The sequence below is a fragment of the Hippopotamus amphibius genome, chromosome X (genome assembly GCF_030028045.1).
Source record: "Hippopotamus amphibius kiboko isolate mHipAmp2 chromosome X, mHipAmp2.hap2, whole genome shotgun sequence".
Taxonomy (NCBI): domain Eukaryota; kingdom Metazoa; phylum Chordata; class Mammalia; order Artiodactyla; family Hippopotamidae; genus Hippopotamus; species Hippopotamus amphibius.
Window position 1 is genome coordinate 92880680 of NC_080203.1, and position 26848 is coordinate 92907527.

Below are 26848 nucleotides of genomic sequence, written 5' to 3' on the forward strand. Positions count from 1 at the left end.
GTGTTTCTAAATAATCAATCATAAACATCAATTAAAAAACAGCTAAAATGTGCATATTTGAGAGTCGATTATATGTTGATTAACCTTATGTGTGTTTGCCATAATTCTTACTGTTGCCATTTTCTTTTGCTGTCAAACAATTCAATTTTGGGACATAAGATGCATAATTATGAATGTTAATGTAGCACCCTGCTGCATCTCATCGCTATTTGCATTATGGCACACGTTTACTTCTGGGACACACAGGTACTTTCTCTCATTATTCATTGTAACTGTAATTAGACACTAATCTTGATATATAAATATATTCTTTATTTACCTATTTTGTTAGAATTTTTTCTTAAATGAAGACTATAGAAAAACCATGTTTATAACTCAACTAAGAACTGTAGGAGCCTATTTAAAAATTAAAAATGAAAGAAAGGAATCTGTGTTATGGAGGGTAGAGCAATGGACTTGGGGGTTTTCATTGTAGGCTCTAAGTACTCAGTAGAATTACTGGACAAGTTTTTAACCATCTCATAGTCTTATATTTATGAATAATTCAGGGCAGTAATTCCCACCTGACAGGGATCTGGTAAGGATTACATAGGTAATTCATGAGACTGTGCCTACAATAGTACTTCATACTGGGTAATAGATAGTGAATGTGTACTGTTTTTAATATGACATTTGAAAGTGAAAAAGAAGGTAAGCATTTTCTAAACATTAATTCACCAAATACCTCTTTAAACACCAAGTACTCATCAAGCAGTTTCATTGATTCTATAAATATTTTTGATTTGAGTGCTTAGTGTAGTAGGGCTCACAGCAGGAGTGTGATCTAGCCCTGAACTCTAGCAGAGGGAGATAAGACATATATAGGGAAAATGGTTGAGAAAGGAAGTAGGTGATTGTCAAATGAGTGATACCAGCAGCAAGTGCTTATGAAAATCAGAAAAAGAAAATCACAAGGAACTTGAACAAAAGAAGGGGAAGACAGCTCAATTCCTAAATGGTATGTGTTAAGGCATAAAGAGAAGATGGAATATGACAACCAACAGCCAACATTGTTCTAAATGGTAAAAAACTGAAAGCATTCCCTCTAAGAACAGGAATAAGACAACGGTTCCCACTCTCACCACTGTTATTCAACATAGTTTTGGAAGTGTTAGCCACAGCAACCAGAGAAGAAAATGAAATAAAAGAAATCCAAATTGGAAAAGAAGAGGTAAAATTATCACTTTTTGCAGATGACATGATATTATACATAGAAAAAGCTAAAGATGCTACCAGAAAACTGCTAGCAGTAATCGATGAATTTAGTAAAGTAGCAGGAAACAAAATTAATGCACAGAAATCTCTTGCATTCCTATACCCTAACAACAAAACAGCAGAAAGAGAAATTAAGGAAACTCTCCCATTTACCATTGCAACCAAAAGAATAAAATACCTAGGAATAAACCTGCCTAAGGAGGCAAAAGACCTATATGCATAAAATTATAAGACACTGATGAAAGAAATCAAAGATGATACAAACAGATGAAGGGACATACCATGTTCTTGGATTGGAAGAATCAAAATTATGAAAATGACTATCTTACCCAAAGCAATTTACAGATTCAATGCAATCCCTATCAAATTAACAATGGCATTTTTCACAGAACAAGGACAAGAAATGTTACAATTTGTATGGAAATGCAAAAGACCCCAAATAGACAAAGCAATTTTGAGAAGGAAAGACGGAGCTGGTGGAATCAGGCTTCCTGACTTCAAACTATACCACAAGGCTACAGTGATCAAGACAGTGTGGTAGTGGCACAAAAACAGAAAAATAGATCAGTGGAACAGAATACAGCCCAGAGATAAACCCATGCATATATGGGCACCTTATCTTTGACAAAGGAGGCAAGAATATACAATGGAAAAAAGACAGCCTCTTCAATAAGTGATGCTGGGAAAATTGGACAGCTACATGTAAAAGAATGAAATTAGAACACTTCCTAACACCATACACAAAAATAAACTCAACATGGATTAAAGACCTAAATGTAATGCCAGACACTATAAAACTCCTAGAGGAAATCATAGGCAGAACACTCTATGCCATACATCACAGCAAGATCCTTTTTGACCCACCTCCTGGAATCATGGAAAGAAAATCAAGAATAAACAAATGGGACCTCATGAAACTTAAAAGCTTTTGCACAGTGAAAGAAACCATAAACAAGATAAGAAGACAACTCTCAGAATGGGAGAAAATATTTGCCAGCGAAGCAATGAACGAAGGATTAATCTCCAAAATATACAAGCAGCTCATGCAGCTTAATACCAAAAAAAGCAAATAACCCAATCCAGAAATGGGCGGAAGACCTAAATAGACATTTCTCCAGAGAAGACATGCAGATGGCAAGCAAACACATGAGAAGATGCTCAACATCACAAATCATGAGAGAAATGCATGTCAAAGCCACAATGAGGTGTCACCTCACACCAGTCAGAAGGGCCAGCATCAAAAAATCTAGAAACAATAAATGCTGGAGAGGGTGCAGAGAAAAGGGAACGCTCCTGCACTGTTGGTGGGAATGTAAATTGGTACAGCCACTATAGAAAACAGTATGGAAGCTCCTTAAAAAACTAAAAATAGAACTACCATATGATCCAGTAATCCCACTCCTCGGCATATACCCAGAGAAAACCATAATCCAGAAAGAAACATGTACCACAATGTTCATTGTAGCACTATTTACAATAGCCAGAATATGGAAGCAACCTAAATGTCCATCAACAGATGAATGGATAAAGAAGATGTGGCACATATATACAATGGAATATTACTCAGCCATAAAAAGGAATGAAATTGAGTTATTTGTAATGAGGTGGATGGAACTAGACTCTGTCATACAGAGCGAGGTAAGCCAGAAAGAGAAAAACAGATACCATATGCTAACTCATATACATGGAATGTAAAAAAAAAAATGGTACTGATGAACCCAGTAACAGGGCCAGAATAAAGATTCAGATGTAGGGAACAGACTTGAGGACATGGACAGGGGGGCAAAGGGGAAGCTGGGACGAAGTGAGAGAGTAGCATTGACATGTATACACTACCAAATGTAAAATAGATAGCTAGTGGGAAGCTGCTGAATAACACAAGGAGATCAAACTGATGATGAGTGATGACTTAGAGGGCTAGGATAGGGAGGGTGGGAGGGAGTCATGGGAGCAGGGGGATATGAGGATATATGTACAAATATAGCTGATTCACTTTGTTGTACAGCAAAAACTGGCACAGCAGTGTGAAGCAATTCTATTCAAATAAAGAGCTTAAAAAAAGAGAGGATGGAGAGGAATATAGATATAGGTTTGAGGAATATTAAGAAAGTTTGAACCATCTCATAGAAGGCCCAGAAAAGCAAAGTTTATCTAGTAGGCAATGAGGAGTTGTTACAGGATTGTGAATAGGTGAATAAGAATGAAATTGGTATTTGTGGGAAAGTGATGGTTCGGACTGGATGTAGTGAGGCCATGTGAAATGATTGCTTGTATAAAGTAGTGACAGTAGGAATGGACAGGACGAGTTAACAGGGGAGATATTTCAAAGCCGGGGCTTGGTAAGTGATTCAGTATAAAGGCCGAGGAAGAGAAGGAAATAATGGTTACAAGGTTTGACCCAATCAGTCCTTTAAGGATTTACGACAAAACGAAAAGATAAATTAGGAAGAGCTAGGCTTGGTATCTGTTTGTTTGTTTTTTGTTTGTTTTTGTTTTTTTGTTTGTTTGTTTTAGCAGTTATTTTCTAGGTTTTTTTAAAGCTCTTTATTGGAATATAATTGCTTTACACTCTTGTACCAGTTTTTGAGGTACACAAAAGTGAATCAGCTGTATTCATACATATATCCCCATATCCCCTCTGACTTGTGACTCCCTCCCACCCTTCCTGTCCTGGCCCTCTAAAGCATCATACATCATCGAGTTGATCTACCCTTGTTATACAGCAACTTCCCACTAGCTACCTATTTTACATTTGGTGGTGTATCTATGTCTATGCTACACTCTCACTTCATCCCAGCTTCCTCTTCACCTTCACCACCCCCCCGACACCAGCCCCATGTCCTCAAGTCCATTCTCTACATCTGCATTTCCACTCTTGCCCTGTCACTGGGTTCATCACTAACATTTCTTCAGATTCCATTTATATGTGTTAGCATACAGTATTTGTTTTTCTCTTTCTGGCTTACTTCGCTCTGTACAACAGTCTTTAGGTCTATCCACCTCATTAAATATAGTTCAATTTCGTTCCTTTTTATGGCTGAGTAACATTCCATTGTATATATGTGCCACATCTTCTTTATCCATTCATCTGTTGATGGGCATTTAGGTTGCTTCCATGTCCTGGCTAATGGAAATAGTGCTGCGATGAACATTGTGGTACATGTTTCTTTCTGGATTATGGTTTTCTCTGGGTATATGCCCAGGAGTGGGATTACTGGGTCATAAGGTAGTTCAATGTTTAGTTTTTTAAGGAACCTCCAAACTGTTTTCCATAGTGGCTATACCAACTTACATTCCCACCAACAGTGCAGGAGAGTTCCCTTTTCTCCACACCCTCTCCAACATTTATTGTTTCTAGATTTTTTGATGCTGGCTATTCTGACTTGTTTGAGGTGATACCTCATTGTGGCTTTGACTTGCATTTCTCTGATGATTAGTGATGTGGAGCATCTTTTCATGTGTTTGTTGGCCATCTGTATGTCTTCTTTGGAGAAATGTCTATTTAGGTCTTCTGCCCATTTGTGGATTGGGTTATTTGCTTTTTCGGTATTAAGCTGCATGAACTGCTTATATATTTTGAAGGTTAACCCTTTGTCCATTTCTTCATTGGCAAGTATTTTCTTCCATTCTGAGGGTTGTCTTCTTGTCTTGTTTATGGTTTCTTTTGCTGTGCAAAAGCTTTTAAGTTTCATGAGGTCCTATTTGTTTATTCTTGATTTTTTTCCATGATTCTAGGAGGTGGGTCAAAAAGGATCTTGCTGTGATATATGTCATAGAGTGTTCTGCCTATGGTTTCCTCAAAGAATTTTATATTGTCTGGCCTTACATTTAGGTCTTTAATCCATTTTGAGTTTATCTTTGTGTATGGTGTTAGGAAGTGTTTTAATTTCATTCTTTTACATGTTGCTGTCCAATTTTCCCAGCACCTCTAATAGAAGAGACTGTCTTTTTTCCATTGTATATTCTTGCCTCTTTTGTCAAAGATAAGCTGCCCATATGTGTGTCGGTTTATCTCTGGGTTCTCTATTATGTTCCATTGATCTACCTTTCTATTTTTGTGCCAGTACCATACTGTCTTGATCACTGTGGCCTTGTAGTATAGTTTGAAGTCGGGAAGCGTGATTCCACCAGCTCCATCTTTCCTTCTCAAGATTGCTATGGCTGTTCTGGGTCTTTTACATTTCCATGCAAATCGTAACATTTCTTGTTCTTGTTCTGTGAAAAATGCCATTGGTATTTTGATTGGAATTGCGCTGAATCTGTAATTTGCTTTGGGTAAGATAGTCATTTTCATAATTTTGATTCTTCTAATCCAAGAACATGGTATGTCTCTCCATCTGTTTGTATCATCTTTGATTTCTTTCATCAGGGTTGTATAGTTTTCTGCGTACAGGTCTTTTGCCTCCTTAGGCAGGTTTATTCCTAGGTATTTTATTCTTTTTATTACATAGGTAAATGGGAGAGTTTCCTTAATTTCTCTTTCTGCTGTTTTGTTGTTAGTGTATAGGAATACAAGAGATTTCTGTGCATTAATTTTGTATTCTGCTACTTTACTAAATTCATCGATTACTGCTAGCAGTTTTCTGGTAGCATCTTTAGCTTTTTCTATGTATAATATCATGTCATCTGCAAAAAGTGATAACTTTACCTCTTCTTTTCCAATTTGGATTTCTTTTATTTCATTTTCTTCTCTGATTGCTGTGGCTAACACTTCCAAAACTATGCTGAATAATAGTGGTGAGAGTGGGAACCGTTGTCTTATTCCTGTTCTTAGAGGGAATGCTTTCAGTTTTTCACCATTTAGAACAATGTTGGCTGTTGGTTTGTCATATATGGCTTTAGTTGAGGTAATTTCCTTCTATGCCCATTTTCTGGAGAGTTTCTATCATAAATGGATGTTAAATTTTGTCAAAAGCTTTTTCTGCGTCTATTGGGATTATCATATGGTTTTTATCCTTCAGTTTGTTAATATGATGTGTCACATTGATTAATTTGCATATATTGAAGAATCCTTGCATTCTAGGGATAAACCCCACTTGACCATGGTGTGTGATCTTTTTAATGTGCTATTGGATTGTGTTAGCTAGTATTTTGTTGAGGATTTTTGCATCTATATTCATCAGTGATATTGGACTGTAATTTTCTTTTTTTGTGACATCTTTGCCTGGTTTTGGTATCAGGGTGATGCTGCCTTATAGAATGAGTTTGGGAGTATTCCTCCTTCTGCTCTATGTTGGAAGAGTTTGAGAAGGATATGTATTAGCTCTTCTCTAAATGTTTGATAGAATTTGCCTGTGAAGCCATCTGGCCCCAGGCTTTTGTTTGTTGGGAGATGTTTAATCACAGCCTCAATTTATGTACTTGTGATTGGTCTGTTCATATTTTCTATTTCTTCCTGGTTCAGTCTTGCAAGATTGTACTTTTCTAAGAATTTGTCCATTTCTTCCAGATTATCATATTTTTTGGCATATAGTTGTTTGTAGCAGTCTCTCATGATCTTTTGTATTTCTGTGGTGTCAGTTGTTACTTCTCCTTTTTCATTTCTAATTCTGTTGATTTGCGTCTTCTCCCTTTTTTCCCTAAGTTTGCCTAATGGCTGATTAATTTTGTTTATCTTCTCAAAGAACCAGCTTTTCGTTTCATTGATCTTTGCTATTGTTTCCTTCATTTCTTTTTCATTTATTTCTCATCTGATCTTTATGATTTCTTTCCTTCTGCTCACTTTGGGATTATTTTTTTTGTCTTTCTTTCTCTAATTGTTTTAGGTGTGAGGTTGGGTTGTTTATTCGATATTTTTCTTGTTTCTTGAGGTAGAACTGTATTGCTATAAACTTCCCTCTTAGAACTACTTTTGCTGCATCCCATAGGTTTTGGGTTGTTGTGTTTTCATTGTCATTTGTTTCTAGGTATTTTTTGATTTCCTCTTTGATTTCTTCAGTGATTTCTTGGTTGTTTAATAGAGTATTGTTTAATCTCCATGTGTTTGTATTTTTTACAGTTTTTTTTTTCAGGTAATTGATATTACTTTCATGGTGTTGTGGTCAGAGAAGATGCTTGATATAGTTTCAATTTTCTTGAATTTACTGAGGCTTTTTTGTGACCCAAGGTGTGATCTATCCTGGAAAATGTTCCATGTGCACTTGAGAAGAAAGTGTATTCTGTAGTTTTTGGATGGAATGTCCTATAAATATCAATTAAGTCAACATGATCTAAGGTGTCATTTAGAGCTTGAGTTTCCTTATTTATTTTCTGTGTGGATGATTTGTCCATTGATGTAAATGGGGTGTTAAAGTCTCCTACTATTATTGTGCTACTGTCGATTTCATCTTTTATGGCTGTTAGCATTTGCCTTATGTATTGATGGACTCCTATGTTGGGTGCATAGATATTTACAATTGTTATATGTTCTTCTTGGATGGATCCCTTGGTCATTATGTAGTGTCCTTCCTTGTCTCCTTTAATGGTCTTTACTTTAAAGTCTAATTTGTCTGATATGAGTATTGCTACTCCAGCTTTCTTTTGACTTCCATTTGCATGGAATATCTTTTTCCTTCCCCTTCCTTTCAGTCTATATGTATCCCTTGGTCTGAAGTGGGTTTCTTGTAGGCAGCATATGTATATGTCTTGTTTTTGTATCCATTCAGCCAGTCTGTGTCTTTTGGTTCAAGCATTTAATCCATTTACATTTAAGTTGATTAATGACATGTATGTTCCTATTATGATTTTCTTAATTGTTTTGGGTTTGTTTTTGTAGTTCTTTTCCTTCTGTTGTGTTTCCTGCTTAGAAAAGTTCCTTTAACAATTGTTGTAAGGCTGGTTTGGTGGTGCTGAAGTCTCTTAACTTTTGCTTGCCTGTAAAGCTTTTGATTTCTCCGTTGAATCTGAATGAGATTCTTGCTGGGTAGAGTATTCTTGGCTGTAGGTTTTTCTCTTTCAAGACTTTCGGTATATCCTGCCATTCCCTTCTGGCCTGCAGAGTTTCTGCAGAAAGATCAGCTGTTATCCTTATGGGTTTTCCCTTGTATATTATTTGTTGCTTTTCTCTGCTGCTTTTAATGTGTTTTCTTTGTGTTTAATTGTCGTTAGTTTGATTAATATGTGCCTCATTGTATTTCTCCTTGGGTTTATTCTCTATGAGACTCTCTGTGCTTCTTGGACTTGGTTAATTATTTCCTTTCCCATGTTGGGGAAGTTTTTCACTATAACCTCTTCAAATATTTTCTCAGACCCTTTCTTTTTTTCTTCTTCTTCTGGGATGGCTATGATTCGAATGTTGGTGAGCTTAATGTTGTCCCCAAGGTCTCTGAGACTGTCTTCCATTCTTTTTATTCCTTTTTCTTTTTCCTGCTCTGTGGCAGTTATTTCCCCCATTCTATCTTCCAACTCACTTATTCGTTCTTCTGCCTCAGTTATCCTGCTGTTTATACCATCTAGAGTATTTTTAATTTTGGTTATTTTGGTATCTGTTACTGTCTGTTTGCTCTTTAATTCTTCTGAGTCCTTATTAACTGTTTCTTGTATTTTCTCTCTTTTGTTATCGAGATTTCGGATCATCTTTACTATCATTTCTCTGCTTTCTTTTTCAGGCAGTTTTCCTATTTCCTCTTCATTTATTTGGTCTTGTGTATTTTTACCTTGTTCCTTCATCTCTGACGTAGTTTTTGTCATCTCATTTTCCCCCCCACTTTGAATGGGTGCGATTGTGTTCCTGTTCCAATGGGTGTTTTGCCTGAGGTTTTAAACACTGGAGTTTGTAGGCTGTTGAATATAGCTGAGTTTTGCTGTTGAGGTGTGAACCTCTGGGAGACCTCACTCTGCTGAATATTCCCTGGGATCTGGGTTTTCCTGTTAGTCCAATGTTTTGGACTCAGAGCTCCCACCTCAGGAGCTTAGGCCTGACCCTGGGCTTGTGACTCAAGATCCCACAAGCCATGTGGAGCAGGAAAACGAAATAAATTTTTTAAAAAGTAGGAGAACAGTAGAACAGTAGCAAGATAAAAAATATGATAAGAATAGGAAACTAACAGATGTGTTTTAAAAATAAAAATTAAAAAATTAAAAAAAAAGATGGAGCAACAACTGGAACGTAAAACAACTGCAGTAGCCAAAGTGAGGAGATGGGAAGAAAGAAAAAGAAAATAAAAAGCCAGAAAAGGCCTTGGCTGTGACTGCGGGGCTTAGACAAGGTGGGGGGGGAGGGTGGTTAGGCAATGGGCAGGGCCTACACTTAGAAAAGGCCCTGGGGTTGGTGGGGAATGGGGCTTAAGCCCAATGAGGCAGAGGGGCCCAGGAATGCCTCTCGTCCTGGGGGCAAAGCACCAGGTCGAGGTACCCATAAGGATCTCTTGCCTTGAGTTGGTGGGAGAAATGCTAGGCACCTCCCCTAGTCCTCCAATCTTGGAGGGTCCCTCCCCCTTGGGTTCTCTTCTTCCTCACCCCCTCCCTCTTATTCCGCTAGGACCCTCACAGCTGGAGGGGGCACTGGAAGACAGGAGACCAGACTCTGACGCCCATCTGGCCTCCCAGGGCCAACTGGGCTAGGGTAACGCCTGCGGCACTTTCCCAGATCTCCCAGTCTCATAGGGTCCCTGTCTGCCTCTCCTCCTCTCCCCTGCCCCGCCCCCAGGTCCCAAGCAGCTGGAGGGGGACCTGGAGTGTGAAAGACCAGGTCCGTGAGCCGAGCAGCCTTTCCAGGGCTAGTGGGCAGGGGAAATACCTTCCCTGCCTCCCTTGATTCTCCAATCCCAGAAGGCCCCCTCCCCTGCCCACCTCTCCTCTTCTTCCCTGCTTTCCTTCTACACTCCTAGGACCAGTGAGATCTAGAGGGGCCCCTGGAAGACCAAAGACCAGGCCTGGGGGTGCAACAGGCCTCCCGGTGCCAAGCGGGTAGGGAGATTTCCTGCAGTGTCCCCCCTGATCCCTCCGGTCCTGCAAGGTCCCCCCCACCACTGTCTGCCTCTCTTCCTCTTCTCCTCTCCTCCCTCCCTCCCACGCCTGTATGACCTGCTCAGCCGGAGAGACCGAGGAACCAGACTCAGGAGCCCAGCAAGCCTGCCGGGCTCGAGTGGGCAGGGGAGAGGTCCTCCACACCTCCCCTGGTCCTCTGCTCCTGGAACGTCCCACCACCAGTCTGCCTCTCTTCCTCTTCCCCTGCCACGCTCCAACATCCCTGGGACCAACGCGTCTGGGAGGTGACCCTGGAGAGTTGGAGGCCAGGCCCGGGAGCCCAGCAGGCTTCCTGGGCCAGTGGGCAGTGCAAATGCCTTTCGCTCCTCCCCTAATCCTCTGATCCCAGAGGGTCCCTCCCTGCTTCTGCCTCTCTTCTTTTCCCCCCACTGCTTCCCTCCTGTACCCCAGGACCAACGGCCCAGAGGGGCCTTGGAAGGTGGAGGACCCGCCCAGAAGAAATACCCGGCAGTGCCTCCCCTATTCTTCTGACCTGGAGAGATCCCTTCCCACCCCCACTGTCTGCCTCTCTCCCTCCCCCTGTCTCCTTCCCACCCATGCCCCCAGGACCCTCATGCTGGAGGGGGGCCCGGAGAGCGAAGGACCAGGCCTGGGAGCCCAGTCAGCCTTCTTGGCCAAGAAGGCAGGTGAAACGCCCTCTTGCCTCCCTGTCCCCCCGATCTCAAAGCCCCCACCCCCACCTGTCCATCTCTCCGCCTACTCGTACCTCCTCCCTCCCACACCCCCCAGGACCCAGGCAGCCCGGAGGGGTCCTTGGAGGATGGAGGACCCCACTGGGGAGCCCAGCAGGCCCCCAAGCCCGGGAGCTCAGCAGGCCTTCTGGCCTCCCAGGCAGGAGAAACCCAGTTGCGGTTTCAGATCTCCCCAGCCCCCAACGGTCTCTCCAGGCGGGAACCTCCCCCCTCACCCAGCCACCCCCCAGGGCCACCAGTCCCTTCTGGCTTCCCCTTCCCCACCCCCCTGACTTCCCCCAGGTCCTACCCAGTTGCTCCGGAGTTCCTGCTGTCTCCTTTGGCCTCAGGTCCCCCACCGGCCTCCAGCAACCTATCTATTTGTGGGTAACGCGATCTCCATGTCTTCCCAAGATGCCATCTTGACTCCGCTCTGTTTGTTTGCTTTTGTTTTGTTTTGTCTTTAGTTTGAGGGGATTGATGGGATATGTAGATATTCAGCTGGCAGTTGTAGAGCATAGGTAGATCTGGTGTGATGTTTTGGTCCAAATCAAGACCACAGATTGTCCTAGACCTATAGAATGTTACTTCTAACCTAAACTGATCTCAATTACACATAAATATCTTCTGGTGGCCACTTCATCCTAAAAATATCACCTCTCCTTAACTTTCATCCTCCTCCAATTACTAATCTCTTTTCCTTCACTGCCAGGCTTCTTAGGCACTTGAAAAGTATCTTTATACTCATTGCCTCCTTTTTCTTCTTCCCATTTTCTCACTGCAGTCTGGTTTCTCCCACTACGGGACAGTCTTCTCTATAGTTCCAAGATGAATTAGTATCCTCCAGATTGAGAAAAAAATATCAAGGAGCATCTTTTTTTCTCCGTTTCCAGTGGGCAATTTTTCAATAGCAGTTTTTCAGCAGTACAGTGGAAGGAGTGCAATGGAAGGCATATAGCCACTGGTATATAATAGCACTGGTGTCAAATCACATATCAGCTGGTTGACCTTTTGCAAATTTACCAAAATTTTCTCATCTGCAAGATGGGAATAATGGTATCTGCCTTATAGAGCTATATGAATATATGAGGTGATATGTCATTGCTTAATAAATATTGGCCCTACTGAACATTTTTCCTGTAAATTTCTTCTCTTGATTATTTTTTTAAAGTCTTTTTAAAAATTTATTTATTTATTTATTGGCTGTGTTGGGTCTTCGTTGCTGCACACGGGCTTTCTCTAGTTGCGGTGAGTGGGGGCTACTCTTCATCGTGATGCACAGGCTCCTCATTGCCGTGGCTTCTCATTGCGGAGCATGGGCCTTAGGCATGTGGGCTTCAGTAGTTGCGGCACACAGGCTCAATAGTTGTGGCTCATGGGCTTTAAAGCGCAGGCTCAACAGTTGTGGTGCACGAGCTTAGTTGCTCCGCGGCATGTGGGATTTTCCTGGAGCAGAGATTGAACCCATGTCCCCTGCATTGACAGGCAGATTCTTATCCACTGCACCACCTAGGAAGCCCCGCTTTGATTATTAAATATATCTTTCTCCTGGTTTTCTTACTACTACTTATTTTCAGCTGTCTTAATTTGTCTCTTAACTATAGGTATACATTAGAAGAGTGGTCCTCAAACTTGAGTGTGCATTAGAATCTTCTGGAGGGTTAGTTAAGGAACATATTACTCCCCGCCACCAAGTTTCTGATGTAGTCAGGTCCAAGAAGTTCTCAGGTAATGCTGGTGCTCCTGGTCTGAGGACTGAACTTTGAGAACCACTAACCTAGAGTTCAGTCTCAAATCCTCTTTCCCATCCTATGAACTTTTCTTGAGAGGCTTCGGGTATCACTGATGACTCTCAGATTTCTATATCCAGAGAAGACCACACTCCTAGACACCAGATTATTATTTTCAACTGCATGTTATACTTCGCCACCAAGTTTTCTCCCAAACACATTATAATTCAACATGCCTGAGCTGATTCTAAAGTATGTATGGAAATATAAATCTGTAAGATTAGTCAAGAAAGGTCTGAAAAAGAAGAGTAATAAGGGAGAAAGGGACCAGTCCTGTTGAAACATATTATAAAACTACAGTTATTAAAACAGTTTGGTACTACCACATGCATAGACAGATCAATGGACCATAATTGAACCTAGGAATTGATTCAAAGGCATAGTTTAGATTTTTAACATATGATTTTATTATTAAATATTAAAGGTCTTTCTAAGCAAGACACAAAGGAAGCCATAAAGGAGAAAATTGTTAAATTTGACTACATGAGAGTTAAAATTTATAGCACCACAAAAACACATAAACAGTATCCAAAGACAAAAAACTTGGAAGCAGGATTTGCATCTGATATGGGTAAGGGTTGGTTCCCTGTATATATAAAGAGCTCTTTAGATTGAGAATCACTTAGAAAAATACCAACAAACCATTATTTTAAAAAGAGGAAAAAGGACCTAAGAAACCAGCCCAGGGAAAAAGGAAATTAGCTTATAAAAATAAATAGAAAGATACTCAACAACACTCATAATTAAAGAAATATAGGTTAATTTAAGCAGCAACTCTCACCTGAAGATACAACTTTCACCAATCAGAATGGCAAAAATCAGAGCATGTAATACACATTTTTTGACAAGCATGTGGAGAAATGCATACTCTTACACCCTGCTATATACATTGCTACTCAAATTGTGATCCTTGGACCAGCAGTATCTGCATAAACTGAGAGCTGGTTACAAATGCAGCCCCATCCCAGACCTACTAAATCAGAATCTGCATTTTAATGAGATCCCTAGGTGATTTGTTTGCACATGAAAGTTTGAAAAGCACTGCTCTAATACATTTTTGGTGGAAATGCAAATTAGCTTAACCTCTTTGGATTTCAGGAGACTTTATCACAATTGAACATTCATATGCTCTGAACCAGAATTCCAGTTACAGGAATTTATCTAACAGATATAATCATATACATATGTGAAGAGATGTTCAAAGATGTTCATTGCAGCATTATTTGTATTAACCAAAAATTGGAAACAACCTTAATATTCATTAATTGCATAAAGGTTAAATAAACTATGAAAAATTCACACAAGTGCAATACTAGGTGGTTATTAAAAATTTGTGAAAAAATACATGCAAATACAAAATTATCTCCAAGATATATTGTTAAACACTAACAGCAAGATTCTGAACAGTATTCTAGTATGCTTTTTTGTGTTCTGTTATTATAATTCCCATTTTACAGATAATGTGAGGCAGAGATGTTAAATAACTAGCCCAAGGGCACACAGCTAGCAGTGGCAGATTCAAATCTAGACAGTCTGATTCTGGAGCTTATATTCTTAACACTATGCCATACTGCTGCTCAGTGATAAACAAAACCCTGTTAATGATGGTTTCCCCCAGAGTATGGGGAACTCATTTTTCATTGTATATGCCTTTGCACTGTTTGAATGGTTTTCCTTTTGCAAGTATTGCTTTAAAAAATAAAAACTTAAAAATCAACTTGTCCAAAATTGGACTAATTTCCCTCCCCAGTCTTCTTGGTGACAGGCTCAATCATTTGGTGAAGTGAGAAATCTGGCAGACGCTCTGGGCTCTTTCTTTACCCATCACATTTTGTCCAACCAGGAACCAAGATTTATTGGTTCTACTTCCTAGACCATTCTCAGACAAATCTCACATCTGCCTCGCCACTTTATGCCTGAGTCATAGATCACTTTGGACTATAACATTCAATTCCTAACTGGTCCACTTGCTTCTTTTCTCCCTAAAAATGCTAGCAGATACATCTTCCCAAAATGCAAATGTGATTCTGCCATTGTCATGTTTACAATTTTTCACTGGTTCCCCAGTGCCTGTGGGAAAAGTCTAAACTCATTAGCATGACACCCTGATCTTCTGTGTTCTGGCCCAGCCTGCCTCTCTAGCCTTACCTCCCACCACCCCTTCTCATACGCCCTACCTTCAGGACACTATTTTTTCCTCATATTTCCATGATTTTTACATGCTACTCCTTCTATAGAAGTACCTTTCATCTTGGTCAATTCCTACCCTTCCTTCAAGACCAGACCTCAAGCGTGACCTCTTTTATGTAGGTTTTTCTGGCTGCAGGCTGTTAGACAATTATGTATTCTGTACTCAGCAGGTCAAGATATCCTAAAGTACCGTGGCCTCTCAGTTTCCCACAGGAAATGTCTCCACTATCAAAGCACTCCTGTCTGGATGATGTGCATTCACAATCCTCGTGGACCCTCAACGTGGATGCAGAATCCCACAGCCTGCTTTTCTAGCTCTCCCCCCAGCTAATTCAGTCTTCTCCCCAGGTCTCCCGTAGGCCCCAGAACTCTTCTTGGTCACCCACGACATCTGGGAGACTTTGCCTTTTATTCTCAGTTTTAGATTCATCATACCTCCCCTTCCCATCCTTCTATCTCTACCTGTAGATGAGGCAGGTTAAAATAGTGGTTAAGAACATGGGCTCTGGAGCCAGACTGCCTGGGTTTAAATACCATCACTGTGACTTTGTAGTTCTCTGATCTTGGGCAAGTTACTCAACCTCTCCAACCCTCTGATTTTCCTCTCTGCACAGTGGGGATGGCAATAGTAGCACCTGCTTCATAGGGTTGTTATGGGTATTAAATGTTGCAATATTTGTAAAACATAGTAAACACTCTAAGTGCTTTTGAGATAAAAAATGCCTAAAGTATGGCGTGGAAGAATCTTCTCAAATTGGCATAGGAAACAAGCCTTTTTCTCCTTTGGAGGTCTTTTCTACTAAAGATGGCTCATTAATGTTAGGAACAAGTATTCATGAGTCATCAAGAATTCCCATCCCTTTTCAAGTCTCCTGTAATTCTGGCTTGTTTCCCCAAATGGATTGAAAGCTTCTTGAGGGCCAGGATCATAAGTGCAGCCTTTTTCACACTCCTTGGCACCTATTAAAAACATGATAGACACAGGATTTATTCCCATCACTCTTACAATTAAATCCCAAGTCCTTAAAACGACCCACTCACCTGGCCCTTAGCTCTTTCCCTAACCTCATTTCCTACCCCTCTTTGTCTTATTCATTCTGCTCCAGCCACACTGGCTTTTATGCTGTTCTTGACCATGGCGAGCTGATCCTATCTTGGAACCACTGCCCTGGGTGATGCCTCTGCCTAGAACATTCTTCCCTCATATTCACCTGGCTCCTTCCCTGACTTTAAGTCGCTGATTAAATATCACCTCCTAACACAGGCCTTCCCTGACCACACTCTCTAAAATAGAATCGGCCCTTACATAGCCCTGACAGTTTACCCCTTACCCTGCTTTCTCTGTCTTCATAGCACTTAGCACTATGTGTCATATTATATATTTATTGAATTGAGCCCCATGAGGACTATCTTGTCCATTTTATTCATTAGTTTGTCCCCGGAACCTTGAACAGTGCTTTCTTGGCTCTCAGTAACTAATGATTAAATCAGTGAATGAATGAATACATGAACGAATTCAGTGCAAGTACCTGTGTAGAAGGGAAAATACAACAAATTCTGTTCACTCCTAGAATTTTGAAAACTTTATAATTTTCAGTCCGTGATTCTGTCTTTCAGCTTTAGCATTTTCAAATTAAATCCATATCCATGTGTGGGTTTTGTTTCAGTTTTATAAACATTACCCTGACAAAAATTAAAATCCAGTATGTCAAGTCCAATCTTCAAAAAAATTACTGATTTGTTTGTTCTCCATCCCATTGGGAAGGAATGTGCATGATTGAATGTGTGTGTGTGTGTGTGTGTGTTTTTGTGTATGAGAGAGAGAAACAGTTACCTACAGTGAGGAAATTGGGTAGGAAATGGGTTGGTGAGGCGGGAGTAGGGAGTCCAGGTTCCCCAGAAGAAAAATAATTTTGTTCAAATTGCTGTATATTTTTTCTAAATTGTTGCTTCCAAATCCATTAAAAAAAACCCAACTGAAATCCAAAGAAATGAAAAGCTTGATGAACTAGAGATTTGTAAACATAAATACATCAGATCAGGGAATTTCCCAGGGGCTCATGCAGAGCATTGTAAAATCATGTGAAAGCTTGATGAAGAGAAACTTCAGCAGGGGAGACAGATATATGGCAGCTGCTTGCCAGCTCATATCTCCACTCAGCAAGCGAAGTTGTGATGTGGGGACTGCCCTCTTGGTTCTGGGATGTGCCTGACCATGAAGTAGAATGTTCCTGCCCCGGAGCCCAAATTCTATTCAAGCAGCTGCCCTCTATTGGATACAGAGCCACTGGCAGTTGAAGGGAGGTTCCCAGGCTGCCTTGGAAGACAAGACCCCACAAAAGTCAAAGCAGCAGCGGCCAGTATTTTAAAGAAGCCCTTTGAAAAACTGTTCTCAAATGTTTAGTATCATTCTTTAGAGTGATGTGTCTCGAACTTGAGTGTGCATCAGAATGCCTTGGAAGGCTTGTTAAAAATCAGATGGCTGGGCTCCACTATCAGAGTTTCTGATTCAAAAAGTCTGGAGTGGGGCCCCAGAATTTCATTTATTACAAGTTCCCAGGTGATGCTGATGCTGATCTATTTGACAAACTTTGAGAACTATTGTTTAGGGAAAAAACACAGGAATTTGGAAGCAAAGAACTTGGATTCAAGTCTTGTATCATTGACTTCACCTCCGAACCTGAGTTTTTTCTTTTCTAACATGGAGTTTATGAGGTTGTTGGAAGGATTAAATGGAATGGATGCCTATGAAAATTCTTCACGAACTGTAAATATTAGCAGTTAAATGGCTTCACAAATAGTACTTGCTGCCACCCTCCCATCAGATTTTCCTATGCTTTGTCCCCTCTCCACACAACTTTGTCCCACCAAGTCCATCAGGCACCTAGAAAAAACTAAAGCCAAGAAGGCCCTGAGTAGTAACATTTTTTTAACCCATTGGGCATGGCCTTGATGCTGACCTTGACTTGACCTCCCTTTTCCTCTCACTGGCCTCTTCTCAACTTGCTCCTTGTTCTTCCAGCCCTGGGCACCTCTCACAGCAAAGAACAGCAACTAATGCTGACATTGGGATAAAAAAACTGTCAGATGGAATTTTTTTTTAATTAGTAGAATAAACAGAGGAATCCACTGCCAAGCAGGAAACCATTTGTTGGGGAAACCATTTTGCTAGGTTGGTGGGCTCTGAGCTGGTTTCCCTGAGGGCAAAATCCAGATGTTTGAAAGAGTTAAGTGGAATCATAAGTATAATTGCAGATTCCTAACTTAGGAATGTGTTAGACAGTTGTATTAGACACTTGCCAGGGTAAATGATATGTCTGTGTAGAAGGGTGTCCTTTTTCCTTGGAAACCTTTTTTCATTCGAAAATGATACACGTGTAGTGTAGAAAATTTTGAAATTTTCTAAAGGTATAAAAAATTAAAATGACCTTTAATTCTGCCACACAGAGATAAATACTTAGTGGGGTAAGATATTAGTACATTTTCATACAGCCTTTTAATATGTGTATGCTTATACATGAATAGGTATGTATGGATATATATTTTTTGAATTGGACAGGTACTACATACAGGTTTGTATACTGTTTTTTCACTTTTGTAATGGCAGACCATTATTCCTTCATGTAGATACACAGTACTTCACCTAACTTCCTGAATGTTGAACAGTTAGGATATTCCTAATTTTATATTATAAATAACCTTGCAGTCGATGACACTTCATGTACATAAATCAATGTGTGCATCTCTAATTGCTCTCTTAGGATAGAATCCTTGGAATGGAAAGATTAGATTAAAGGGTAGGAACATTTTTAAAAACAGATATAATTCACCTACCATAAAATTCATTACTTTCAAGTATGACTCAGTGGTTTTTAGTATATTTACAAGGTTGTGTGACCACCACCACTGTCTAATTCCAGAAAAAATATACAGTGCTTCACAAATTTGCATGTCATCCTTGTGCAGGGGCCATGCTGATACTCTCTGTATTGTTCCAGTTTTAGTATACGTACAGCTAAAGCAAGCACAGTAGGAACATTTTTATATCTCTTGATAACATATGGCAAGTTTCCTTCTAACAAATGTATACCCAATCCATTCCCATCCAGCAGTGTATAAGAATGCCTCTTTCCCTGCAACTTTGCTGACACTTAGTTAAAAAAATATATTGCTAATATCATTGAAAGTGGCATTTTATTGTTTTGTCTTTTTGATTAGCTCTTCTTCCTCTATTGCTGTTCTATAGAGATATGTCATCCACCTTCTTTCCTTTGCATGCATTTACCATGGGCAGTCACATCCACTGCAACAGCGTCAGCGGCCTTCTCTCTGTGGGTAATGACCACATGTCCCTACCCTACCCTAACCTCTTTCTAGCACTGCAGCCCAGATGTCAAGCTGCTTGCTGGGCATGACTGTCTACATTATTTGACAGCATATCAAACATGCTCATGTCTAAAATCAAATTCATGTCTCCTAAAGCCAGCTCTGGCTCTCAACTTCCTTATCTAGGTTAGTGAAACCACCATTCTCCTAGGTATTTCATGGTCAGAACTCCCCTCTCTCCTCCATATTTAATTAGTACTCCAAGCTTCTTGATTCTGTCTCTTATGTTCTTTCTCACATCCTTCCCTTCTGCTTCACCCTCACTATCATTGCTCTAGTTCTACCTTGTATTATGTATGTGTCTGTCTGTGTGTGTATATATGTGTGTGTGTGTTTGTGTGTGTGTATTCTTTTTTGGGGTTTTTTACCATTATAGGTTATACAAGATATTAAATATAGTTCCCTGTACAGTAAATCCTTATTGTTCTCCTTTTTTAAACTCTCATTTTGTTAGCATTTCCTTTATGACATGATATTCTGCCCTATTTAGTTACTTAGCCATTTTTATTCATCCCCTACCACACTATAAATTTTTTGAGTACAGAAATTATATCTTCATTTTGGCATGTTTCATAGTACCTCTCCAAGCACCTCAAATGTAGATAGGAGCTCCATAAATGCTTGAATAAAAGAATGGTAAAGACTGCGAACTTTTTTTTTAAGAACTAGTAATGACTCAGTTTCGGGAATGAATTCTATGCTAAGAAGGTACAGATGCCAGATAACCCAAATGTCATGGCTTCTTCTTTTTCCCTCACTCTTCACATCCAATCTATCAACAAATACTGTAACCTATACCTCTTCAAGATATGTCTAATCAAACCTCGTTGCTCTACCCCTACTGCTTCCTCCCTAGAACAAATCACTATCATCTCTTACCTATAAGAGCATTTTTTAACTGGTTCCCTGGCTTCTACATTTGTCCTGCCTAAATCTGTCAGCCAAGTGAGATCTTTATAAAACTTAGATCATGGTAGTCCCCTGCTTAACAACCTCCAGTAACTTACTTCCCACTACACTGAGGATAAAACACAAACTTCCTGTCTTGGCCTTTGAAAACTCCATGACCTGGCCTTGGCATTTCCCCAACCTCATGTCCCTGTACAGTCTACCTTGCTCACTGTGCTCTAGCTCTGCTGAGCATTGGCCATTCCTTATTGTCATGTTTGCTCAAAGCAGAGTAAATAGGTTCTCTTGGTTCTATTGAGGTCCTCACTGTTATTGGATGTTGTCTTTGGCCTTCATGTCTTTAGTAGTGGAGATGAATCAGGGAGTGGCCAGAGCTATTCTAAAGGTTTTGAGACTTGACTTTAGGCAAAACTTTTGTGGATTCCATCATTTTCCTGAAAAATGGTACTCCAATACTGAGTTAGAGCTGAAGGAGGTATTTGTCTTAAAGGGAAAAAAAAGGAAATCTTTTATTATTCCTGTAACCTTCTTCTCAAGGGATGCTACAAATATTACTGATAGAAATTGGAGCTGGAGGACAAACACCCTCCACCTTCTTTATCATTCTGGGTGTTGGTTTAGGAAATTAAGCATCACAGCAGAAGCTGACTCAACAGATGGTGTTCTGTGAACCTACTGTCATTTTCCCTATGTGCTCCTCTGAAGTCTCCCTCAGCCCTCTGGTGTTGCACCCTTAGCTTTTGTACATACAGGGAAGAGAGAAAGCCCTCTTGTTATTCAGATTCTTGACTTGCTCCCCTTGCTTCTAGAAGGAAGCTGTGAAACATGCACTATCCACCTCCTTGCCTTTAGAGTCATTGACAAGAAACAGTCTATGATGGGTATGTGTTACCAGACTGTACATAGATAAACTAGAGTATGCTTCACAGCCCACTCTGAAGGAGAACTCCAAGCACTGTGTTTCTAAACTACTAAGCAATTTTTAGCCCCTAATATTTGCAGAGCTCTCCCACATCATTCATATGGTTTCTTCCTTCCAACCTTCTTTAGAAAAAGAGATGTCCCCGTGTTTTAAAGATTCCAATGTGAAAAAATGAAGAAATGAAAGCAAAAGGCTCTAATCAGATGAGGGTATTGCTCTTTACCTAGAAAGCCAAAAGACACTCCTTGACACACAGCACAGCATTTTAGGGAGTCTTTACTCCCATCCCAACATCCCCTTCCTTTCTTATTCACTACCCTGAGTTTCCTTTTAGCCATTAATGGGTCCTGAGGTGGAGGCTGGAGAGGGGGATCCAGCAGATTTACATGAAAGGACTTGACCTGGTTATTCTGAGAGGTGAGGGGAGGTAGAGGAAATGGGGAAACGGGGAGGCAGAACTGGCTACCAAAAGTCCCTTCTATGTAAAGTACCTATGCCTCAGATGACTCAAATTGTAGCTCCCCAACTGACAAAAAAGGCCTTGTCCTAAAAGTTCTCTTTAAAATTATACATATATATATACACACACACACATATACATAGATATACACACAGATACACACATGCTTACCCATACATGCACACAGACATATACATTCACACATTTACATAGACATACATATGCCCCCTTTGTTGAGTCTGTATAACAAAGGTCTCTGGATCAGCAGGCTCCAGGGTCCCCCAGCTAGCAGTGTGAGGGTGTGAGGAGGCCTTCAGAGCTCTGTATCCCTCTACAGTGATCAAGTGGCTTTTGCCTCCTTCTTTCAGATAAACAAGCCATGCATTGTTCTGTCCACCGGCTGTGTGCAGGCTTCTCTTCCTGCTGAGCGGGTCAGAATGAGCTTGGATTCCTTCATGTGGGGCAGGTGGAATGTGCTGTATGGGGTGGGGGAGGCTGGAATTGCCACAGAAAGTAAACAGAGCTAATCAAAGACACTCTTTTGTGCTTCTCCTTATCTAAACACTTTCAAAAGAGGAAAGAGCCTGCAGTAGGTTATGGCCCAGACCTCAGGCTAAGCACAACCCCAAGCAACAGGGGCCATATTTTCCTTCTTGCCCTGGGTTGGATCAGGGCCACGGTTCTCTTTCTGCTGGCCTCCTGCCTTCCTTCCTCCATCCAAGTAGCTGTTGAAGAGTGTGCTGGGAGTCAGGCTCAGAGACCGGTAGTGCTGTCGGAAGGTATTGGCGTGACAGCCCACCAGAGCAGCTAGAGATTGACTCCTAGAATTGGTCCACCACCCTCCCCTTACCTCTCACAACAGCCTTTACAAGGCCTCTTCTGGAAGCCAGCTTCTGACAGATCTGCCACTTCTGCCTGCATGTGCCCACCCTCCTCGTACCCATGCCAAGTTCTTATCCTCTGAGTGCTTGGCAAAGTAGCAGTCATCTTTTCTTTCCCCTGAATATAGGAGGTGATACTTCCTCATGTTGTCTGGAACTTACCTCTGCTAAGTGAGAGGGTACCTCTTTTACCCCCACCCCATCTTCCAGCTTCCTTTCTAAATCCCAAACTGGCCAAACCACTCACATTCCTCTCTTATCATCCTATGACCAAGAATTTCTTGAGTATATGCTTTCTGTGCCCATTTTCCCATCATATCACCTCCTCTGGTGACTACCCAACTCTCATACTCCCCCCTGAGCCAGTCCCAAGAACATGCTTGCGCCTTTAGTCAAAACTTCCTCAGCCCACCTGGCCACTGACAGGGCCAAACTGCTATCAAATTTTCTATTATTTATTTTGTTAGGAAATTTTTATGGACTAGGTTACTGAGTGGAAGAAGGAAGGCACTAGGCGACCAAATGAGGGAAGGCTGGGTACCCAGACCTGAATAATGACATTAGAAGGGACTGTTTATTCTGATGCTGTTTCAGACCAGGGCTTATTCCCTAGTGTACTGCTAACACTAAAGGTATTGTATCCCCTAGTGTATCATCAGAATGTGGTTATCACACCTGCAGCATCAGCATCACTCTAGAGCGTGTTAGAAAGTCAGAATCTGGAGCCCAGTCTAGAGCTACTGAATCAGAATCTGATTCAAGATGGCCAGGTGATTAGTCTGGCCACTGAAGTTTGAGAAGTGCTGCTCTAGAGAACTAGGCTTGGCTTTTGAACCTTCTCTTAATTAGTCCTTTTACTCTCCTCATCATTTTTTCAAGCCACTTGAAGTGGCTAGAAGGCATTTGTTTTCTAACCACTAACAGTACCTTGCCCATTATTATTTGGGATAGAGGATAATATTGATAACAGGTATCATTCACTGAATGCCTATCGTGTGTCAGGCATGCACTGCAGATGAGGAAATTGAGGCTCTGTGACATGAGGCCAAACATCTAGTGGGTGGGAAAGCTGAGACTCTGAGCCAGAACCACATGTGCACAAAATCCCCAAATTTCCCCCTTACAGTACTTCTAACTACCAAAGGAGGGTTTATGGGCTTACTTGGATGGCACCTGCCTTTTGTGGAACAGACAGAAGTCCACTCAAACTTCCCTAGGTGGTACAGAGGAAAGAGAGGGGAAGGAGTCTCCCAGCATGATTTTGCTAGAAAGCAAAGGCCCCGGCATACTTCTTGTCCTGAGGAAGCTCACATAAGCCCTCTCTGGGGCCAGAAATGGCTAGAATTGGGACCAGAGGCCAAGGGAAACTGGAGTGGGGATCCAGGAACATTATGACAGGAAAACCCCAACTCTAAATCCCCAAGATTTGATATTAAATTCTGAGGCCTGAGCTTGGGCTTAGGGTGTACAACAAACTCCTGTGGGGCTGCTCTGGGTTCTGGCTATTGCGTGGATCAGTGAGGACATCATGTGGACCCCCAGCCTCGGGCCTGGGACTATTACATGCCATAGCTGGATGGGTTGTTTGTGACAATGGACTTTAATGTTTTATTTTGCAGAGAGGAAACAGAAGCCCAGAGAGGGGGAGTAAATTGCCAGAGGTCAGAGCAAAATCATGGCAGAGGCAGGGATGCTGACTCCAAGCAGCACTATTCTGGAGTTGGAGTTTCTGGTGTGAAATGCAGTTTTCTTTGGGTCTACTCAGGTGCCCATGGGGCGTGTAGACCCTAAAAATAAGGCCCAGAATGGTTTGTGAGTCTTTCTATAGCAGCAGGACATTCATCTTGGGAGATCTCCAGGTTACTCGCCCCCAGCTATGTAAAATCAGCTGTAGCGCTACTTGCTTTTCTGGACCTGGAGGCTGCTCGGCCCGGCTGATCTGAGCTTTCCTTTTCTGGGGCCCAGAGGACCTGCGGAGATGGCTGGGTGGGGTCAACCCAGTCCAGGAAGCACAGGAATTCTTTTAAGTGTATGTGTCTGGGGTATTTTTCTCTCTCACTTACGTGTATTTTTAAAAATTCTTTTTAGACACCCGCTTTATCTTTCCCAAACATCATTTCCTTGCTCCTTTCCTGAGTTCTAGCAGTGGCTGGGGGCCCAGCTTCCTTATTGGCCTCTGAGCTGTGGAAGGGGGCGGGCCAGGGCTCAGAGGAGGCTGGAGTAGGGAACAGGGGGGCTGTTTATGCTGCTGGAACTGCCTTTCATCCTTCCCTTTGCCACCAGGGTGCTGGCTGGTTTCTGGAGCAGTGTCTTCACTCCTATCCAGCTCTTGACACTGGCTTTCATTCCCTAAGGCTGTGGCCTCCTCTAGGCCCAACCAGGCTGATGATCATAGCTTGCCTTCAGTACTACTCTTTTCTGTTCTTGAAACTGGGACCTGGCTGTGCCTGAGCCCCTTGGATCATACTCAGGGGCTTGGGCTGATGGTCCCTCTTCTCAAGAGGACTTAAAGGACGGCAGATGGGTTTCTGCTAAAGAAGGATCCAACCTTCATAAAGAAGCTCTGGGGGCTGGCTGGAGGGGTTGTTGAGGAGCATCTGAGCTGGCTGGATACCCAGCTCTCTCCTAAGCCATCTCCCCATCCTGAGCAACTTCCATGGTAGGTACTACTGGTAGCCATGGCCATCATGGCTGCTGCCCCCTCTTCCCTGTTCAGCTTTTCTTTCTTCAATATCCCATTTTGCTTCCTAGAAAAGGAATTTTGGGGCAGTGAATGATAGGGTGTATGTTTAATGATAGTGCCTTAGGAGAAAGGGGTTGTTGCCACCACAGCAAGGCCTGGAGCTACATGGTTGGTGGTTGGCATTTTCTTACCTCTGTGCTTATTTCTCCTTATCCTCCTTCCAACTGCCTAAGGATGGGATGGTTTAAACTTCAGGACTACTGAGACTTTCCTTTTCTGACTGCTTCTTGAAGGAGTGGCTAGGAGAATCCTTAGGTGTATAAGCTTTTTGAGATAGATCCCTCTTTGGGGAGGTGGGGTTGTGTGGTACCCTAAAAAGGGTTGGAGGACCTGAGCCTCATTCTCAATTGCTGGTTACTAGCTGTGTGTTCTTGGCAAAGCAATTCAGCTTTCTGTGCCTCTGTTTCTGCACCTGTAAAGGGGCCATAATAATAGTGCTTACCGATAAGGCTGGAGTGAGGATTGAATCAGCTAATGCTTGCAAAGTGCTCGGTGTCAGGTACATCGTAAGTACCCAATAAATGGTCCCTGTTGTTACATTTTTTTTTTAAGTTAACAGTATGTCAGACACTATGCTGAGTGATTTCACACATGGAACTGCATTTAATCCAGACTTTAACTCATGAGTAAGGGATGGTGATCGTCTCCATTTTACAGATGGAGAATCTACAACTCAGAGAAGTGACTTGCCCTAGGTCACACAGCTAAGATTGGAATGTGAGTGTGGACTAACTCCAAGTCTAGGGCTCTTCAGGAATAATAATAGGCCAAGTATCAGTCCCTATAGATAGTTTCCTCTCCTTTCCCAATCTAGAGCTAGGCGGCTCCAGTTCTGGCTCCAATTGCTCTACTGGGATTTTCCTCTCTGCAGCTTGTGCCTTTCTTCCAGTGGTCCCAAAGCCCCCACTGCCTTGCTTCTGTCTCCTTTAGTGTTGTTTCCCACTCCCGGAGAAACCCTAGAGAGAGTAGGAGCCTTTGTAAGCTATCTTTCAAAGTGTGGCAAGGGAGTGATGCTAGTGGAACCTTGACAGTAGATGGACAAATCTGGGTGGAGGTAGTCATGAACCATAGAGAAGGACAAGTCTGAGCTGACGACCCTTACTATTGTACCTACTACTTATTGACCACATGCTATGCATCAGTCCCAGATGCTTTGAGAATATTCTCTCTCATCCCCACAATAACCTAGCCAGGTAAGGATTATTGTTTTTTGTTTTTTGTTAGTTTTTTTTTTTTTTTTTTTTTTGGATAAGAAAACAAGCTCAGATGGGTTAAGTGACTTACATAGAATCATACATACAAAATGGTAGTTAGGCTAGGAACCTAGCAGATCTGTCTCACTTGTTTTTGTCTCGTTGCTTGCTGGCTTGGTATAGTTGGTAGGATGAGACTAACATACATGAAATGATGATGAGCAATATCAAACATATTATGATGGGCTAAATTGTGGGGGCTAGATTACTAAGGGCAAGCTCCCTGGAGTAGACATTACTTGAGCAGTACCTTGAAGAACAGGTGGGATTTAGAGTAACAAAATGGGAGGGGACATTCCAGGCAGAGGGAACAGTCACAGTAACAACTGAAACCCTGTTCTAGGCAGTTGACATGCATTGTCTCATTTGATTTTTTACGTCCCCATTAATTAGGTACTGTTATCCCCATTTTATTATCATGG

At 41.6% G+C, this 26848-nt stretch overlaps 1 protein-coding gene and 1 non-coding gene across 9 annotated transcripts in view; one reads left to right on the top strand and one right to left on the bottom strand.

Annotated features, from left to right (window-relative positions):
* Nucleotides 1–26848, top strand: part of SHROOM4 (shroom family member 4) — a 395362-nt gene that overhangs the window by 146757 nt on the left and 221757 nt on the right. Inside the window, exon 1 of one of the 8 annotated variants that reach the window (XM_057718527.1) lies at nucleotides 24750–25089. The exons of the other annotated variants lie outside the window; for them this stretch is intronic. The gene's annotated coding sequence lies outside the window, so the exon portion shown is untranslated. Of the gene's footprint in view, nucleotides 1–24749; nucleotides 25090–26848 lie in introns of those variants that run through there. 8 annotated transcript variants of the gene reach the window in all.
* LOC130842844 (U6 spliceosomal RNA) lies at nucleotides 18794–18900 on the bottom strand. Its single transcript, XR_009050617.1, has one exon. It is a non-coding gene; the product is annotated as a U6 spliceosomal RNA (small nuclear RNA).